The sequence below is a fragment of the Alosa pseudoharengus genome, unplaced genomic scaffold, assembly GCF_046254945.1.
Source record: "Alosa pseudoharengus isolate Yale_2024_CS ecotype anadromous, Long Island Sound unplaced genomic scaffold, YU_APseudo_1.1 YU_APseudo_1.1_scf_12, whole genome shotgun sequence".
In the NCBI taxonomy this organism is placed as follows: domain Eukaryota; kingdom Metazoa; phylum Chordata; class Actinopteri; order Clupeiformes; family Clupeidae; genus Alosa; species Alosa pseudoharengus.
In genome coordinates, this window is record NW_027468587.1 from 31,939,390 (window position 1) to 31,960,978 (window position 21,589).

A 21,589-nucleotide genomic window follows, 5' to 3' on the forward strand; every position below is an offset into this window, starting at 1 on the left:
TGGCCTCGAAGTGCGAGGGCCCCCCACAAACACAAACACGCGTTCCTGTGTCAACATAATGGCACCCACCCACACACACCCGTGCGCATGGGTCGTACCCTGAAGAGCCGCAGACACGGACACACAAAGTAGACAAACCAGACACACATGCACACATACACACATGCACATATACCCATGCACTCACCGCAAGAACACCTCTGCTTTCATAACCTCATTCGCCACACAACCAGGCTTACTGTACAAGGCGTGCACATGTAGTGGGGTGGCCCAAGGCGTGCACATGTAGTGGGGTGGCCCAAGGCGTGCACATGTAGTGGGGTGGCCCAAGTGAGGTTTGAGCCTCTAAGGAGGACATGACCATAATTACATGTGTTGTAATTTCTGCGGACACCAGCAAGCACGGGCACATGGGACATTCTTTTTCCCCCCCCAAAAAAACTTTCACCAGAAAAATATAGGCTTTCTGTCTGTTTACAGTGCGGGTTGATGGTTGCTGAAGCCCAAATAAGATGGTGATGTATAGGTCTGGACTCAAAGGGAGTCCATGGAAGCTGTATCACACCAATGCATTGTGGGAAATCAGAAGAGCATAGAGGTATAGAGAAGCCGAACAACTGAGGCTCGTCACAGTCTACAATATCAGTGCCATGAGCTCGGGTTTGATAGCCGACATAAAGTCCAGTTCAGATGGTCCGGAATAGACTAACATTGTAAATGTTTTTCATCCTCTCTGGTCATTCTTCAGACTTCATGCAAATTACATTTAAGTGCAGGGATCGCATAAGTCTTTTGTGTGCAAAGGCAAAAGAACTCTGTGGTGACTGGCAAGCATTTGAATCACAGAAGAAAGTGTTGTAATTTAATGACTCAGTCAATATTATCTCAAAGTAATTACAGTGCATGCAAAGCAATGCACTATATTGTTATTCATTGACTTCTTATTACAGAGGGTGCAAAGCAATGCTCCGGTTCCATTTTTGTGCAATTTATACTTTTTCAGATATTAACTGAAAATCAATTCAGTTCCTATCATAGACTTTCTTTTGGCCATTGTATCATTATATTAGATCACACTATAATCATCATCATATTAGGCCAATCAAGCTAGCTAAGGCACATCTATTGGGAAAGACATAAACCATACTGACACTGGCGTTGGCGCTACTGAGGATGTAGCTTCAAATAACACACCAGAGGAGAAAGGCAATCGTGAGACAAACACACCCTAAGGTTGCCTTAATGACTGCACTCAACAGAACACCAGGGTTCTGACCTCAGGTATGATTGTGGCAAGTTGTTTAAAAATATATATTTTTGTCTATTTTGGTGAATTGTACAACCCCAAATCAGAAAAAGTTGGGACATTGTGTAAAATGTGAAAAATAGGCCCCAGCTGTGGCGCAACTGGCTGGGGCACCTGCACCGTACGCCGGCGACCCGGGTTCGATTCCCGCCCCGTGGTCCTTTCCGGATCCCACCCCGACTCTCTCTCCCATTCACTTCCTGTCACTCTCCACTGTCCTATAATTAAAGGCATAAAAAGCCCAAAAAAAATAAAAAATAAAACAGAATATAATAATCTGCAAATATCATAAACTCATATTTAGTTGCCAAAAGGAGACAGCCAACATATCAAATGTTGAAAGTTACAAATTTGACTATTTCATGGAAAATATATGTTCATTTTGAATTTGATAGCAGCAACACACACTAAAAAAGGTTGGGACTGGGGTAACAGAATGCTGGAAAGGTTGTGTAATGATAAAGAAAACAAAAGGAGGAATGTTTCACAACTAATTATGGTAACTGGCAAAATGATTGGGTATGAAAAAGAACATCCCAGAGAGCCAGAGTCTCTTAAATAAAGATGTAGGGGTATTCATCACTCTGTGTAAACCTGTGTGGACAAATGGTGAAAACAATGTAATTTTAATGCTTCTTAACATGAAATTGTGAAGTATTTGGGGAGTTAATCATCTACAGTACACAATATCATTAAAATATTCAGAGAATCCAGAGAAATCTTTGCAAACTAAGGATAGAGCTGAAAAATATTGGATAGACGTGGTCTTTTGGACCTCAGATGTCACTGCATTAAAACCAGACTGTAAAGAAAGTCATTGTATGGGCTCAGGAAAACCTCTGATAACCATTGTCTATGAGCACAGTTTGATACTCAATTCAGAAATGCTAGTGTAAACTTAACCATGCAACAGCCAAAATTGTATTTAGACATGATACAGAAATACCACCATCTTATCTGGGTCTGAGCTTGTTTAAAATGGATTCAGGTAACATGGAATGTCCTGTTGTTAGACCAATCAAAATGTGCAATTCTTTTTGGAAATCATGGACTCATCTGGGCTAAAAGAGGAGAGGGCCTAACCAAGTATCCAACCTATCCAACTTGTTTAAGTGCTCACTTCGAGACCCAACATCTATGACAGTGTGGAGGTGCATTAGTGCCTACAGCATTGGCATCTTGCACATCTGGCAAAGCACAATCAATTCTGAATGATGTATACAGGTTTTGAGCGACATATACTGTCATCCAGGCAATGTTTTTTTTTTCAGGGAAGACATTGAATATTTCAAAACAATGACAAAATTAATTATGCACATATCTAAACAGTATTTCTCCATAGAGGAAAAGTACAGATGCTAAAATGGCCTGTCTGCAGTCCAGATATGTTAAATTAGGTGCATCATGAAAAACATGATTAAGAATAACTCATACTGTAGAGCAACTGAAATCCCATATCAGGCAGGAATGGGACAATATCTAATTCACAAAACTTTAGCAACTGGTCTTACTCAGTTCCTAAACATTTACAGAATTTTGTTAAACAAAGATTTGAAGCAGCACAGTGGTAAACATTTCCTGTCCCAACTTTTTTTTAGACATGTTGCTGGCATGAAATTCAAAATGATCATATATTTTCCATTAAATAGTCAAAATTTTCATTTTCAACATTTGATATGTTGTCTATGTCCTTTTTGCTGATAAATATGGGTTTACAAGACTTGTGTATTATCACATTCTGTTTTTATTTGCATTTTACACAACATCCCAACTTTTGCTGATTTGGGGTTGTCGAATTAAGTGATAGGCTGACTCGAACCTTCCTGTATATCTTAAAGAAATGTCTTCATTTGAGGGCAGTTACTCTAAGGAAAGGACAGGCATTCATGATGGCAAGATTCTGAAGAACCAAGATGCTGCGACACAGGTTAGTGAAGTGCCTCAGAGCTTGAGTAACGTCAGCATAATATTATATTTCCGACATGACTTCATGAGATCATTGTAACGACACATTTTGCCACGTCATGATAATCTGATTGAGCAGAGCCCTGATGTGATGCATGGTGCTGATGATGAAAAGCTACTGGAGACCCCAGGAGTCAGGCCCGGAGTGGGTAATCGGGAGAATCGGGAGAATTCCCGTGATGGGCCGCTTCACTTTTGGGCCGGTCGAGGGAAAAATATGAACATTTGCCACGTTAATCTATCTTCTCAGTTGGCTACACACGTTCGCATCCTATGCCTAACACCGCAGCCTCTGGGTTGTTTTCCCCTCCCAAGAAGAGTTAATTGGTTGGGTCCATATAGCCCGTCTTTTCTAAAAAGTTTTCTCAGATACCAGCTGGGCCGGCCCTACCGTAGTGAGGATGGATGGTAGAAAGAGGCCATGAGGGACTGGAAAGGCCAGGTAAAAAAGACGAGTATTGGAGGAAAATGCTGCCAAATGTGCCAAGCTTCCAGATTTTTTTTGAAGAGGACATAATAAGTGGCAACTGGTAAATTAGCCATGATTATAGCGCCGTAGCCTAATTATTGGGCTAATACTGGACGTTGTAGCGTTGTCAACCTATTCGCAAGCAACATATTAAATTAATTTTAAAAAATCGCCTTTTTGTATCATCCAATATGGCGATTCATAGACTTTGCAAATATTATGCAAATATTGATAACAAAACTCAAGCTTGATCTGTGTATGCAGTAGCCTAGGCCTAAAAATAAAAGTAGCCTCTGAGCAGCAGATCAGCCAGTCCCCCTCTGAAAATGATGAGCCTGAAATTAGCTATGACTACAGGGACAAGTAGAAAGGATAATAGAGTAAACCATATGAATTAAAATTATTTTATGTAAGAAAGAAGAGTAGGCTATATGACAGCAGTAGGCTACATGATCAACCTATAAGGCTTGTTTGCTCAGAAGTGGGTGTAGTAAAGGAGCAAATTACCAAACAACAACATGATAGCTGACCCATGCAGAAAAAACATGTAAACAATAGTTCAATATGCCTCTTAGTGGAATTGTGGGATACATTTCAAATGCTTTATTTCTTCCTTCCTGTTTTTGTTAACTTATCAACTTATCCTTGTGGAATAGTGGAATATTGGTAGCCTATAATAAAAAAACTACAGGATAGTAAGAGCTGAAATGTTTCCTTATTCATCCAATTTCCACCACCACTAAAAAAGTGGGCCGGTTTTGGGCCTGAAACTCCCGGGCTGAAAAGTGGCCCCACTCCGGCCCTGCCAGGAGTTCAGGAGAGACCAGCACAGCTGACACCAGAGGCCCTACAGCCTTTGCCTTCCTCTGCAGTGTTCACCTCTACAGCCACAACAGTAAGATGCTCACCTACTATAGGCAGATGAAGTGACTTGAAATGAGTTCCTCTGCACACCAGAATACCTTACTTGGCCACACATTTAGGCAGTAAAATAAGTGCAGAGGTGAAAGCCCTTAAGCTAACACGGCCAACTCTCAGCAAACTGCAACGCAGAGCCTCAGAACTGCAGTATATTCTGTTTCAGACAAATGACTTAAAATACAAGAGTTTCTTGGACTACCGTACATAATAATGTAATCTAGAAACTCATTGAGAAATTCCACTGAAATGCCAATGGCAACAGTCACTGAGCTACGGGCCTGAATCATCAGATGCTTATCAGAACGGACACACTTCCACCTCTCCTCTTCCTGCGCACCCGTCCGCCCAGAAGCCACTGGAGGAGGAAGAGGAGAAGAGGGAGTAGAGGGAGGAAGGGAACAGGAAGCCCAAGGGGCGAGCTCTCTCTTATCGGACTAGTAAATTCACACGCGTCCCTGAGTCACGCTGTCGTGGCAGGCTGAGGTCACTCACCACAGAGCGCTTCTTGGCTTATCATTTATGACTCATTTCACAATGACAACACAATCCCAAACAAACTGGACAGCCAGTAAAATTTAAGAAGTCGCCATGTGCCTCTGGGGAAAGTATATGACATCAAAAGCTCCTTGTTTGTCCAAATATGGTAGCCAGACTATAGTATGATTATGACAGACTGTAAATTCAGTGTCTGGTTTAAAGGACCTTATATTTGTGGAGACTTCAACCACCTGGAATGTCAAAACAGACCAGATGTGAGACCTTTTTTGTCTTTTTTTTGTCTGTGAAAGTGCTGCTTGTTAAGTTGAAAAATGTACTATATCCATGGGTGCCATATGTCTCCTTTAACGCAGGCCTGGACACCCCTCCCCTTGACATAGATCTACAGGGCCATGGAGCAAACTACAAACTCAGTCAAACACCGTACAGAGCTATTGGATCTTTTCTTGGCATCTTTACCAGGTCAGGCCAGAAATGTAGAAAAAAAAAACAACTCCAAATGCTGGAGAGACATAACCAGCCGCTGCCAAGTATGACCGATTGGAGACTTGATTCCCTCTCTGAGCTCCACCAAAATACACAAGAGCTGAATGAGGTCATGGAAGTTGTCCTGGAGATGCATTCAATTAGAACTCAAGCTCTCCCTCTCAATAGCAAAGCATACGCTGCAGCGTTCATCCGACCATGGAGCACAATGCTGAGTCAACACTTTATATTACATAGGTTATGTTTCTATAGGTTCCCATGAGTAGATGCCAACAGAAAATGTGTTGACAAACCAAAAGCAGTTTAGTCAAGCAACCAATGCATTTAAAACATGAGCATATGAAAAGTTATACTATGAATAGATGCGATACTACAGCTGCAAACATGTCTCTCTCTACCCTGCTCAGTTACTCCTCCAAGCTTTGCACAGAAACGTCTACAAAGAAAACCAGCTGAACACTGTGGGTGGGGACAGAGGGACCTACACAAAAGTGTGTGTGTGTGCGTGTGTGTGTGTGTGTGTGTGTGTGTGTGTGTGTGTGTGTGTGAATAGGGGGTGGTCTGAATATCCCCCTCATTCCAAGTTTGAAAAGCTTTGCAGAATATATTTTGGTCATTTTGCCTTTGTTCAAATAGGACAGTGAAGAGTAAGTGGGAAAGAGAGGTGAGGTGGGATTGGGAAATGGCCGCAGGTCGACCCAAATGTGGTACGGACGATGCAAGTGCCTCTGAGCTCAACAGCTCCCCCGCAAATTTCACTTTCTGCGGAGACCACTCGGGAGGCTGGGTGTGGACTCAGAACACATGGCTCGCTCTCGGCGCCGTGGCCCCAACAGGTCCCAAAGGAGCCCATGCAGCGTGCCTGCATGCAAACCCCAGCTCCTCTGTAAGCCGACAGGCATATCACTGGTCTCAAATGATGGACAAGTGATGAGACTTTTTGCATTATAGGCGTTGGCATGCCACGAACACGCTATAGAAGAGAGAGCACAAGTTGGGGGTAAAAAAAAAAATCTAGTGGAAACATCTGGTTTGAATGAAAAACACTCTCTTGGCTGGTAAGTTTATTAGCAGCCCTTAATACAGCCCAAAACTCATTTAGGCTGTTTGTCATGCTTGAATGTGTTTTTATTTGTTTGTTTTTTTGTGTTATTGCTTTTTTATTGGCCCTATGTCTATGCCATGCTTCCTGTTTGCTGTATAGCAATAGGTGTCTCCCATGGGAATCTACCTTAGAAACTAACCCATTTTTGAAGCCAAGAGGCCTTACAAATGGATAGCCAAACCCCACAGAAACAAAGGACAACACAAAGCATTGTTTCACCCCTGGACACAGAGGGCATATGAAAGCTGAAACTGCCCTCTTAAAGCATTTCTGCACATACACTTCACTTCACTTCGCATATCTTTAAGATTGACGGGTTAATTTATTTCGTGCCAAAAACAGCATTTGGCATGTACTCAATTTGATTAGGATGTCTCATCCTCGATAAGCCTTTTAAGTGTGTCATTTATCACTGGATGGTTTTTGAGAGTGAACGAGGGTGAGCCCTTCTTGGGGGCATGGGGAGTACCTCTGGTACCACACAGTATCAGTCCCCTCTCTGACTTTATAGAGTCTCCATCCCATCCCTGGCCCGTAAATTCTTCCCGTGTTAAACCCCGCTGATTTACTGGCCTGGCTTCCTACGGTGTGCTGCTTTTCTGGAGGGTGAGCAGGAAATCTGTAGCGTATTAATGCAATGCGCTTTTTTTTTATAAAACATTTTTTGACACACGGCAAAAAAGAAAATATCACCAGATGTGGCTTTAATCAACACATCTGGAAAGAAGAGGAGGACATCGCTCCCCCTTACCTTGGAAAATTCTTAAACAAAACACTTGGTGCACTTTGTCTAACCTGAAGAAGGTGACTTCTCGAAAGGGTTCCAAACGGCCCCGTTGACTCCAATAGAGCTCCAACTCCAGCCAGATCATTATGCACTATATAGAGAATAAGGATGAACGTGTGCACTTCAATTGCAGTTACATAACTGGACACACCAGGGTCATGAGTTCAATTTGCAGAGAACAGAGGTGCTACCACATTGTGTTGTCATTGTCCACGGTGCGTAGCTACGGAAACAAGAGTTTCCATAACATAAACAGGAGTCTGAATGTATAGTTTTTAGCCCCAACCAGTATCAGTTGCGATGCAACTTTGCTCAGACTGCACTCAGAGGTCAGTTACTTCAGTGAAACAAAAAATAGCTTAAAAGCTGTTCCTGTGTGTGCAACAAGTTGCTTTCCTAGAGCCCCCTAGCCTGTGGACAGCCTCTCACAGACAGAAATAACAGGAAGGCAGAGTAGGGGGCAACAGCACTGCCAGACAGATGCCACACAAAGGATGTCCTGGGCAAAACACAGAAGCAGGCAGAGAGAAGAAGAATGGTCAGGAACCTGTCCTGTTTGGACGACCCCCCCCCCCCCCCCCCCCCCCCCGACCCCGACCAAAGAGGAAAAGTAAATAGAAGAATGGATACTTCCCTGCTGAAGACACTTCTCAAGAAAGGTTTTCACTTCTCACTACAAACCATTTTGAGCTACTGGGCTTCACTTAGTGAACTATACCGAATCTCCGTATCTTTATAACAAGCAAACTATTAAGCCCAGAAAATCAATATATTGCAATTAAACTAAATTGTATACAGTATATCATGAATATATCCTAATTTATTTTTGAATGCACAGTTTAATAATGCTACTACACAACTTACTCATAATGACGCTATAAACGTATTACCAATAGGGTAATACAACAAACCTATGAGTCTATGCCTTTCTCTAATGACCACAGCAGATCTGCAATGACCTAGTCTCGACAAAAACAACTGCACTTCTCATTTCTTCCTCCCCTCTCGGGCCCTGGCACGCTGCACCCGAGGCCCTCCTGGAACACACAATAGGGAGCCAATAGGAAACATCTTGACAGAGAAGCCAGGTCTGCATCCCATTGTCCTTTTCCTCTGAGCAGTAAACAGCAGCAAGGTGGAAATCCATCTGTATGCAGCCAGGTTAAACACAACACACATACAAATGCATGTGAGTGCACACACACACACACGTACGCACGCACGCACGCACACGCACACACACACGCACACACACACATTTTTAGCCAAATATGCCAGCTACAACTCTACTGGGATTGTGTGTATTTACTCATTTTCCATCTTCAATCTTGTCTATTGTTTTGGAAACGAGACGATGAGACTTTTCCACTCTCTGTTTCCGCTCACACACCGCTGACTCTCACTTTTTTATTTCCTGGTCTGGAAAATGGAAACATCTGAGACTAAGGGAGGATAGTATTGAGAGAGAGCAAAAAAATGCTCCATGATTTAGCATTGAAGTGTCAAGGTGCAACTATGCTAAGGGGGGGTATCATGCAGTATTGATGTCGAAAATGACTTCATCACCCATCTCCAAGGCAACATAAAAAGACCTCTGCCAATTCGGCTTTGGTCACTCTGTTAAGAAAACAAGAGCAAAAACTACTAATCTTGTGCTGACTGATTCCCTGAAATAAAAAAACAAAAATGAGATAGACATTGTTTTTTACCACACAAAAATATAAGGTTTCTCAGTGTTCCAGTAAAGAGAGTGTGCGGGGCACAGTCAGGACTTGGCGGCACCCGTGCGCACACATTTTAATTGCAGATGTCTCCAGTGCACCCCGCAAAATGCAATCCAATGAGAAAACACAAGCAAACGGCAGGAAAGACCCTCGCCACAGCACAAGTACTGTGCGGTCACTCTGGCCCCTCCGATCCTCCAATCCCACCACTCTCCTCTTCTCCTCTCGCCACACTGACTTTGTAAACGCTTATTTGAGCACGGGTCGTGCCAGAATCTGCTGTGGTGCAGAGAGAGGGAGGACCGAGAGAGAAAGAGAGAGGGGGAGAGAGACAGAGACAGAAGGGAGAGAGAGAGAGACAAGGAAAGAGAGAGTGAGAGAGAAGGGAGAGAGAAGAGAGAGAGTAAGGAGAGAGAAACCCTAAACCCTGCGACCTAACTCCAGAGAGTGAGAGACCGAGTGGAAGAATGAGAGAGGCAGCTAGAGAGAGAGAGAGAGAGAGAGAGAGAGAAGAGAAGGAGATGAGAAAGAGGAGAAAATCAAAACCCCCAAACCCCACGGCCTGACTCCAGCCGGATCTGCTCTAAATTATCTGCGTGGCTGCCGCACACATGTATTTCAAAGACTTATATAAGCACGTGGCAGGAATATTAAATACTGCCCCTCGTCTGTTAAGTACACCACAGAATAACGTTTTCAGGCTGCTGGCTCCTCAGCCTGGGGCATGAGGTAAAATAGACTTTATGCTCTGTTTGCCTAAGATAGAAATCAATGTCACTTTAATGTCCATGAGTTACATGTCCCCAGAGGACACTTCCCATTTCTTAAAGGAAAGAAAATTCGATCAGTAGCCTACCTATGAGAATATGCTGACTACACACAGAGAACAATATAGGGGCCATGCCATAACTATTAAAGATCAGGATCTGTCATGGATCAAAGGTTCAATACATCTTAAAGACAATAGAGAAGCCATCACAGGATACACATGGGACCCTTTTCTGGTGAGCACAACAGCAAGGTGCTTTTAGGTGAGAACTGCTCACTATGTGAGTGAAGCACTTAAGTTATCCCTTCCTTCCAAGACCACCGCTGTTTTATGTGCTGCCAATGATGAGATCTAATTTCCCAGACAAGTTCATTCACAAGCCTACCCTACTGACATACATAATTGTGTGGCTTGACAGAGCCAAAAATATTTCAAGGACTGAGAAGTGTTAGCAGCGCACCCGAAAGCATCATTTATGACTCGGCTTAGGAAGGCCCACTCTTTAGAACTTTTTAGGCTGTCCATTATCAGTTCCCCTTAAAAGCATTTACCACTCAGGTTAACACGTAAAAACAATCTGGCTGTGCACTGCGTACCTCATAAAAAGAACATATGAACCGAAACAATTTGAGTTCTATGTATTATTTATAACTCAAGAGTCCTTGGTATTGATATTACAAATAATTTGTCCCCTTGAAATTATAAGGTTCTGCATTCTAGTAGTAGTTCTGAGATATTGAGTTTTAGAATTCCATAGAGTTATATTGATAAGAACAAGTATTTAGATATAATGTCCAAAAATGCATACAACTTCAAGAAACACTGAAGTTGTCAAAGAATAAATATGTTAATCACTCCATTTTGACAAAAATGCCACATAGAGCCATATAATTCCAAGGGGACAAATTCTATAACGTTTTTACATTAAAACATGAAAATGAAGTAGGCCTACAAACCTTTCCTCTATAACACACACCACAGCCCTATACAGTCAGTCAGAGAGGTCCACAATATATTTCTGATGTTTCTCTGAAGATTAACCAACTCAGAAACTGCAAATGCACACTGTGACAAACTGGTTTAGTTCCAGATTTTAGATTGGGGCTAACTTTCACAAACAGGATTACAGTGACTCACTCAGAAAACTGTCACATGGTTAAAACTCCTTGTCACTTTCCTGACACAAGTATGTCTAATCTACCAAATATGCTGGCCCTCCCAAAACCTGAAGGTCAGTTAATTGCCCATGAAAACACCTTTACAATATATTGAGAGGACGTGGAGGCTATCCATCCCTGACGCACAACAATAGGCCAACAATAGGCCAACGTGCACCAATGCCCTGTCATTCCAATACATTGAATGGTGTCCAAGAAACTCAAATTGATAGATGATTGGAATGACCAGGCACATCCAGACATTGACACTGACCATCACTTAATGGCGTCTCTTTTAAACAGCTTAATACTGCGCGCTTGGTGGCACACAGACATGGCATATAAATCACCTTATGACACGAGGATGTATTATGCCAGAATGTCACAGAGAAATGACAGTATTTTATTTAGGATATGCATCTCATTTTAAGACTAAGAAATACAAACAAAAAGGTCTATACTGAGGGACAGCTGTATGCGCAATGTCTCGGAAAAGTAAAGTGCGGTCATGTTTATGATATGTAGCTAACGATCGTGATCATTCCAACTAAAGAAGAAGAAGAAGAAGAAGAAGAAATAGTTTTCGAAATGATAGTCCCAGAAAAAAAGTCCCTTACCTCAAGGAGCATCTGCTTTACTGATTACTCTCCGTAACTGTATTCTATTGTTTCCTCACTCCAATGAAATTTCCAGAACGACGTCTTTACTGTTGCTGTTGAGCGCGACTTATAGCAATTAATAAAAAACACAATCCAAAGACATTCCGAACGTCATCATCAAAAATGAACATACAAAGGCTCAGAGAAGCCTTTCACGTATAAGCTTTCTAAGTTTGGCAGCGCTCTCCTTGTTTCAAGGGGGAGTGAAATTGTGACAGGAAAGATGTTTGGGTAGAACGCCTCCTCCCCTTTGCCTATGGAAGTTTTCTCCGTTTTCACCTCAGACTTCCTTCGGTTACGCTAGCCTTGAAAGTGACCACTGATAGAGAACCCCCGTCCCTTGCATAGGCTAGATCATACTATTAAACAGGCGCGTAGCAAGCGTGGGGGATGTGGGTGTTATAACGTACACACTTTTGCTGGAACACGATTCTATCCCCCACACTTTTTGTCAGATTAAAATGAAAGTAAAATATGGAAATAAACGCTCCCGTAAAGAGTTGGAACACAAAGAGACACAAATAGGTCTGTTGATTTGATTGAATGGTCATCCAGCCAATCACATATAGTTAGCCAGTGAAGAACCAGAGCCGCTCTGATCAAATTCAAAGTGTGCATCTTTCTGACTGACAGTTTTTGTCACACTGTATAAATGCAGAGAGTCAAAGTGAATGCAGGGGTGCGCGCACCAATGCACTTGTTTGTGCAGAAAGACCTTTGGCTACTGTTCTCAGAGCATTATGCTTTCTCTGTCTATGATCTGCAGCTTTTCTCAAACTATGGGCCTCCTCAACAATTAACCTAGGCTACTGGTCCACGTAGCCGCGAAATTAAGTTATGCCCGGTGCTTCACACGTCTGATTTCACTGTCAATGTGTCTCGTAGTGCTATATCTACTGGAGATCTTAATGTCTTACGATCGCGTTCCATTTAGAACATCTTATTTTGATCTTACAAACGGAGGCGTCAAGACACATTTGAGTTCTACATCTGAGAACTAAGATTTCCAGCATGTAGAACTCATATAGAGCGCTCATGCAATGTGTGTGTCCCTGCAGCAAGTGAAACTGTAACGTGGGCTAGAAGCAACAATAGTTTAAACAACAACTTGGCTTCCTGTAACTATTAATGGAAAAAGCATAGAAACTGCTAATCATAATCTTTAAGTTGAAATTAATTAAGCTGGCTATATGCAACACAATTTATTTATATTCCCTTTGCATATGTTTGGTTAGACTTCAAACGTTTTTGAATTTGAGCTTATAGTTCTGTATTCTTTATTATGACCGCCGCGCAGCGAAGCGGCGGTCATATAGGTTTAGTCAGATTTTTTTTTTTTTTTCTTTTTCGCATGTCCAAATTTCCGTCAATGATTCCCGGGACACTGAAAGACCGGGGTAGACGAAACTTGGTGGGCATGTAACCCCATATGGATAGCATGGAACCATCGTTTTTCGTTTTGATCTGTAGCCCCCCCCCCGCTGGACTGCACCCCCGAAAGGAGGGTAGGGCAGACACAGTTTTCTGTGAATATCTCGAGAACCGTAAGGTTTAGGAGGACCATTTTTTTGTTGTATGTTGATCTCAAGGGGCCATGTCAACCCATTCCATTACCACTCATTTCATGTATAGCGCCACCTAGTTAAACACAAAAAAGTAAAAATGAGGTGTTGTAATCGCAGGTATCTGTGACCTAACATAGTCAAAACTGCACGAAATTGGAAGTGTAGGATCATTATGAGACCCTCTGTATGCACGCCAAGTTTCGTGGAATTCCGTTCATGGGGGGCCACACAATAAATTCATTTATGTTACTATACACCAACTGGCCTGTAGGTGGCCGGAGACAGTTTTCTGTGAATATCTCGAGAACCGTAGGGCCTAGGAGGTCCACCTTTTTTTTGTATGTTGATCTCAAGGGGTCATGTCAACCCATCCCATTACCACTTATTTCATGTATAGCGCCACCTAGTTAAAAATTAAAAAGCAAAAAATTAGGTGTTTTCATCACAATATCTCTGGCTGACATGGTCATAACTGCACGAAATTGAAAGTGTAGGATCATTATGACACCCTCCGAATGCATGCCAAGTTTTGTGTACTTTCGTTCATGGGGGGCCTTACAATAAAACAATTTATGTGTACATTTAGTGACGTACACCAACAAAGATTCCCGGGACACTGAAAGACCGGGGTACACAAAACTTGGTGGGCATGTACCCCCACATGGATAGCATGGAACTGTCATTTTTCGTTTTGATCTGTAGCTCCCCCGCTGGACTGGACCCCCCGAAAGGAGGGTAGACCAGACACAGTTCTCTGTGAATACCTTGAGAACTGTAGGGCCTAGGATGACCATTTTTTCCGTATATTTGCCTCCAGGGGTCATGTTAACCCAGTTCATGTGCACACATGTGCACAAACAGATACACACACACACACACACATTCACAGTAATCATACGTATGACACATACTCACACAGTAGACATATGTACGCTTCCATGCACAGGCACATACGCAGGCACGCACACACACACACACACACACACACACACACACACACACACACACACTCACACACACACACACCCACACACATAACATAAACATAACACAAACAATCAAGAATTTCTCATAATTATGAACAGGCAAGATGGAGGTGGGGTTGTATAAAATGAATTTTACATGTGAAATCTATGAACTAATCATGTTTTGGTACTTGTTGTCTAGCAGATACCAGTGAGAATTGATTGTGGATAATGCAATTTAGTGAGACAGTTAGAATCATATAGGCCTTTCAGCATGATTTCTTTTTGTGGAAAAAATGTGCTGGACTGGGCGGCGGTCATATTTTGTACCGCTCTGCGGTACATCTAGTTATTATATTTATTTAGGTATTAGTGATACCTCGAAATTAGGCTGCTGTCTGTTAGGGCAATTTATTGTAGCCTGCTAACCCATATGCACAAAACATAATTTCTGAAATGATTTCTTGATTTATAACATGAGATATGTCTCCATGTATGGTAGTGTCAAATAGTGAAGTGATAGGTAGATCATGTAGGCCTACATGTCACATGAGCCACACATACAGTATGAGGGGCGTTGCTTCTTCTGTCCCGCAAACTGCATTAAAATGGTGTGTTTAGCAATCAGAATTTCAATTTTTTTTCGGGGTAGAAACTGCCGGACACCAATATAGTCCGCACCCCTCTCAGAAAATACTTACAACGTCCCTGTAGGGAGTTATTTATAATTTGGCAAGATTGTTTCATTTTCCTATCCCACAACCCCCACACTTTTAAAAAGCTTGATACGCCCCTGCTATTAAACAAACAAAAAATAAGCAGGCTAATTAATTGCATTGCTCCGTGGCAAACATTAAAAATAGCCTAACTTGATTTTGTCTGCTGAAATTGGAATGATAGAGCAATAATCGTCATAAAAAAATTCCATTGCATAACCATCATCAAAGCGCACTCAAAACTGCCCGGGGTATACCGGTTTAGAAACATGCAGATTTCATTCTAACGAACCCATGCGGCCATGTGTGATGACTGTAACTTGTGGCATGGTAGAATGGTTTCCAGATAAACAAGCGCTGTTAACGGGATAGGTCTAAGCGTTTTTTTCTTCTGTCAGGCATTGTGTTTTCTATAGGCTAGCCTAAACCTATAGCCTACGACATGTGTGTCTTGAGTAGCCTAAACATACAACAACTTGAGGAAACTAGACCCCTGCTAGTTTCTAGTTAAGCGGCTTAATAATGTGCGCTTGGTGGATCGTATGGCACACAGACATGAAATATAAATCACCTCATGACATGAGGATGCATTATGCCAGAATTGCACAGAGAAATGACAGTATTTTATTTAGGATATGCATCTCATTTTAAGGGGAGCAGGGGTGTCAAACATAAGGCCTGGGGGCCAGATCAGGCCCACCAGCAGGTTTCATACGAGAAAATTAGAAAAAAGATATCCAATATGTTATAAGCAATATCTCTATGATATGATGACTTAAAAATAAACCTAGCACTACAAACCATCCTCAGGAAGGAAGAAGGGGGAAAACTAACATGGAAGTAGGGTATTTAAAGAAAGAAAGAGCAGTATAGCAGTGCATTATTTGTACTTAATTATTGCCCATAAGTGATATCATCAAATAACAGTCTGACACCCATGAAGAAAAAATAAAATGACCATGACAATGACAGCCCCCCACGAGGTCACATCTCAAAAAATCCTCACCCACTACCTAAGCTAATGAGTTTGACACCCCTGAAGAAAACATGGTTTCCGTCCAGTAAGCCTAGAGATCCTTTAATATTAATCTATTTTCATAGTCTTCACCCAGGCCTAATGTCAATCGGCCAGCACGAATTTCGGTTCAGCGACCTCATGAATGGTAGACTAAGGGGCCGTGCACACGACGCCAGTTTTTGTGAAACCAGTGAGGTTTTGTCAACAGCTACGCCTTGCATGTACACGACGCCGGCAGTTTAGGAGACTGAAACCGATAGCTTTTGAAACCGGCTTCCGAAGTGGGAACTTTTGAAACCGCCGGCTAACTTTCGCCGTGTAGACGCCTGTAGGTGCGAAGCCGGCAACTTTATGACGACATAGCCCCACCTCTCAACTCAGCCGACATGTTGCTTGTCAAAACAAACCAAACCATTTATTTATCATATTAAAATGTTTTTCTTTCCCCTGTCATGATTTATGTGCACAATGTAGCCTATCAGCCTTTAGTGGCTAAGTTAGAAGCACACATTAGCTTAACTTAGTTAAAACATTAGCTTAGCCTACTGAATGTTAGTGTTTTCTCCAGTGGTGCTCAGACCTAATGCAATGCGTAGGCTAAGCATTTGAAATTTCACATAGCCAGGTCTCTCTCCAGTTAGGCTAATCAACATAAGCCATGGTTCTGCGTCTCCGCTCTCCTGTCTGCTGCGGGAGCACCCTCTTCCCCTGCCTTGGCCTCTCTCTTCCTCTGCCTCTCCCCCTGCTTCTTGCAGCACCCTTTCCTTTTCTTGTCCCACTGGTCTCGGCCACCGGCTCCTCTTCCTCAGACACAGGATCCTCAGCTCTTGTTTTTTTGCTTGGCGGAGCCCAGTCTTCATCGCTGTCACTGAAACAATTGTACAGGTGGAAGTTTGTGTTGTATGTGTGTACTCAGGTCACACCTCCCCCTGCTCTCTCTTTTAGGGCCTGTCCACACGGAGACGCTTTTTAGGTTAAACGCAGAGGTTTTGCTTCGTCTTGGCCGAGCGTCCAAACGAATCCTGTAAACGCACTGCCCGAAACCGCACTTTTCTGAAACCATGGTCCCAGAGTGGAGAAATCTGAAACCGTAGCCCGTTTGAATTCGTTTAGACAGTGAAACCGCACATCCTGCTTGCGTATCAATGATGTCATTGCCACACCTCAGCTGCCCTGGACTTGCACTTATAGTATTGCCTAACAATACTAGTTTTCATACATGACATTACCTACACTCTGTAAGATAAATATCACAACTGGTGCTGCGCAGCGCCGATAGCTTATGACTTGGTGGACTGAACACTGTTTTTCCCGGTGTTTTTTTATGCATTCTAGCTACTGTCAGTGACGCGAGAGAACTTAAGTTATTAGGAAATTGCGGTGTAAGTTTAGGCTACATTAATTTGTGCGTAGTGCCAGTGTCATTAATTTATTTTACATGTCTTACAACATACATGCATTCACAGTCGAGTGAAATCAGATATAAGCATACAAAGACGCTTAGAACTCACGTTAAGCCGATGGTAGCACACTGAATGCGAATGCGCGATTTGATGCAGGCAAAAGTATTGACTGTTAACGAAGGTTTTATAGCAATAGTATAAATGTGGCGACAGAATAGCCTAGAACTTGGGTAAGCCTTGCGTTTAGTAGCCTAATTGCAGTGATAGCCAAAACTAATGTGAATCACGGACTATCCTACAACCAAAGAAAGTAAAGGTGATTAGTAGGCCTACCTGCATTAGCCAAATAAAGGACGGGACTGCACCCTTCACAAACCGTAAAATAAAGTTTATTAGTTTTACAGTTGACTACAGTTGACAGTTTACCATCAGTCCACACAAACAATTCTGGTTTCCTTGCACTAGCCATTTGGTCGTGGCCTATTCTGTCTGTTTGTAAAGCGCAAGTTTTGGTCAATTTCTGTAAAGAAATAGTGCCACCTATAGGCCTGGGGTATGAAGTAACGTGTTGAGTTGTGTTGAGATGGATCCGTTTGGACGCAAATTTTCTTGATGCGGTTTCAGGGAAGACGGAGGAAAAAAAGATCGGTTTCGTACGTGTGGACTAGGCCTTACACACACACACACACACACAAACACACATTGCATTCTCACCTAACTCCCCTCCCCCCCAGGTACCAGAACACTGTTCACACCTCCCCCAGGTCACACTATCTAAGGGTGTCACCCTCCCCTATGCACACTGAAGATCCACAGACATGTTTATGCACACACTAGAACTGCCTAAATAACTAGATGTACCGCAGAGCGGTACAAAATATGACCGCCGCCCAGTCCAGCACATTTTTTCCACAAAAATAAATCACGCTGAAAGGCCTATATGATTCTAACTGTCTCACTAAATTGCATTATCCACACTCAATTCTCCCTGGTATCTGCTAGACAACAAGTACCAAAACATGATTAGTTCATAGATTTCACATGTAGGCTAAAATTCATTTTATACAACCCCACCCCTATCTTGCCTGTTCATAATTCTGAGAAATTCTTGAATTGTGTGCATGTGTGCGTGTACACGTTTATGTTTATGTGTGTGGGTGTGTGTGTGTGTGTGTGTGCGTGCTTGTGTGTTTGCCTGCGTACGTGTGTTTGTGCATGTGCATGCATGCGTATATATGTCTACTGTGTTAGTATGTGTCATACGTATGATTACTGTTTATGCACATGTGTGCACATGGAATGGGTTAACATGACCCCTGTAGGCAAACATACGGAAAAAATTGGTCATCCTAGGCCCTACGGTTCTCAAGATATTCACAGAAAACTGTGTCTGCCCTACCCTCCTTTCAGGGTGTTCAGTACAGCGGGGGGGATACAGATAAAAAAAAAAACCATGGTTCCATGCTATCCATGTGGGGTTACATGCCCACCAAGTTTCGTGTACTTCAGTGTCCTGGAAATCCTTGAAATCCTTTTGATCTCAAAGGGCCATGTCAACCCATTCCATAACCACTCATTTCATGTACAGTATAGCGCCACCTAGTTAAACACAAAAAAGTAAAAATGAGGTGTTGTGATCGCAGGTATCTGTGACCTAACATAGTCAAAACTGCACAAAATTGTTAGTGTAGGATCATTATGACACCCTCTGTATGCACGCCAAGTTTCGTGGAATTCCGTTCATGGGGGGCCACACAATAAATTAATTTATGTTACTATACACCAACTGGCCTGTAGGTGGCCGGAGACAGTTTTCTGTGAATATCTCGAGAACCGTAGGGCCTAGGAGGTCCACCTTTTTTATGTATGTTGGTCTTAAGGGGGCATGTCAACCGATCCCATTACCACTTATTTCATGTATAGCGCCACCTAGTTAAAAATTAAAAAGCAAAAAATTAGGTGTTTTCATCACAATATCTCTGGCTGACAAGGTCAAAACTGCACGAAATTAAAAGTGTAGGATCATTATGACACCCTCCGTATGCATGCCAAGTTTTGTGTACTTTCGTTCATGGGGGGCCTTACAATAAAATAATGTATGTGTACATTTAGTGACGTACACCAACAAGGATTCCCGGGACACTGAAAGACCGGGGTACACAAAACTTGGTGGGCATGTAACCCCACATGGATAGCATGGAACCGTCGTTTTTCGTTTTGATCTGTAGCCCTCCTGCTGGACTGGACCCCCCGAAAGGAGGGTAGGGCAGACACAGTTCTCTGTGAATATCTTGAGAACTGTAGGGGCTAGGATGACCATTTTTTTCCGTATGTTTGCCTCCAGGCCATAGCATTAATTCCTGCAGGCGCCCCTGCATACTCACACAGTAGACATATGTATGCTTGCATGCACAGGCACATACGCAGGCACACACACAAGCACACACACACACACACACAGACACACACATAACATAAACATGTACATGCACACATGCACACAATTCAAGAATTTCTCAGAATTATGAACAGGCAAGATGGAGGTGGGGTTGTATAAAATGAATTTTACATGTGAAATCTATGAACTAATCATGTTTTGGTACTTGTTGTCTAGCAGATATCAGTGAGAATTGAGTGTGGATAATGCAATTTAGTGAGACAATTAGAATCATATAGGCCTTTCAGCGTGATTTATTTTTGTGGAAAAAATGTGCTGGACTGGGCGGCGGTCATATTTTGTACCGCTCTGCGGTACATCTAGTATTTTTCAGGTGTTTAACAGTAAGCCTAGGCGCACTGTAGCAGAAGGCAGTAAGATTAGGCCTTGCATCCTGTCACTCTGTTTGGAACATCGCAGTTCGGGTTGATAAGATTCAGTTAATGCGAGTATGGATCGTCTCAAAGTTTGGGACAACCAAACAGCAGTGTAGGCAAAGGAAGCAAATCCTAATTGTTAGGTTACCATAGCTGTCTTTTTTCTAGGCCTGGGCCTATCGGAAATCGCGACATAAGCACATTGGTTTCTTTTTTCTTTCTTTCTTGTTCGCGTGTTGGGTAGTGAAGCGATAATGCATTTAAAGCAGTACATCATGTGAGCCAGAGCCGATGCCAGAGCTGCTGCTCTGTAAAGGTATTCTGTCCCACCCAAAAGTTGCTGAACTACTTGCGAAGTAGCCTATTCATCACAGACATCACATGTATCACACGAAAGAGCCTTTTCTCAGCTTTTAAACGATGTTAGTGGTTAGTTGTTGTGGTAAACGGTTCGCGAGAAAACTAACTTTAATCTAATCATATTTTTTGCGCCCGTCTCCCTACCCATTCATCTTGGTGGAATACTTCGCAAACTTTACCTCAACACATGACAAACAATATATCAGAATAAACAGCAGACCTTACCGAACACAAAGGTGTAAAGCCCCTGTACAGCCATTCCAGAGTAATCCGGTTTTAAATTTGCAGCAATGTCTTTATGCATGTCTCCAACTTTGCGGTTCATAATGTGTTTAAATTGTTCAATAGGTCTACATGATTTTATAACAGGCCAAATACACAACAAATGTTACAAATATCGCTAGATATCTGTAAGCATTACAATCAGAGGATATAGCCTACATATAGGGCAGACAGAAGCTCATGAGTTCATGCTTTGTTTTTTTCGCTGGATTTTATGATAGCATTATGACAACTGATTGCATTCCAAGCTACAGTCAACTCTAGCAGGCATTGAATAATGTGGTGTCTCTGCTATTGCTGCTTTTGATCAGATTGGTTTGCAATCTTCTGTGGTGGGCTGGGCATAGCATCGAAATGCCCGCCCAGATTCCCCTTTCCGCCTTGAAAATGTCTAGGGGGCTTGGTAGTAAATTTGGCGAGACACTTTGTCCCGCCGTTCCGCCTCGGTCTATGTCATACATGGGCAACATACGGCCCGCGGCCCACATCCGGCCCGTGGTCTTTCCCTGACCGGCCATGTGACCGGCCCGCGTAAGGTCCGTGAAAGAACAATAGTCAAGAGCCTAGCATAGAGATAATGCATGCAAATCAATATCGTTGTTTTTATTTTGAAAGCGACT

The 21,589-nt window shown here is 42.6% G+C and overlaps 1 protein-coding gene across 1 annotated transcript in view; it reads right to left on the reverse strand.

Annotated features, from left to right (window-relative positions):
- The window catches only part of pear1 (platelet endothelial aggregation receptor 1), a 36,407-nt gene extending 24,390 nt beyond the window's left edge, over positions 1-12,017 (reverse strand). Inside the window, exon 1 of the mRNA XM_076280860.1 lies at positions 11,805-12,017. The gene's annotated coding sequence lies outside the window, so the exon portion shown is untranslated. The remainder of the gene's footprint in view (positions 1-11,804) is intronic.
- Between the last annotated feature and the right edge of the window lie 9,572 nt (positions 12,018-21,589).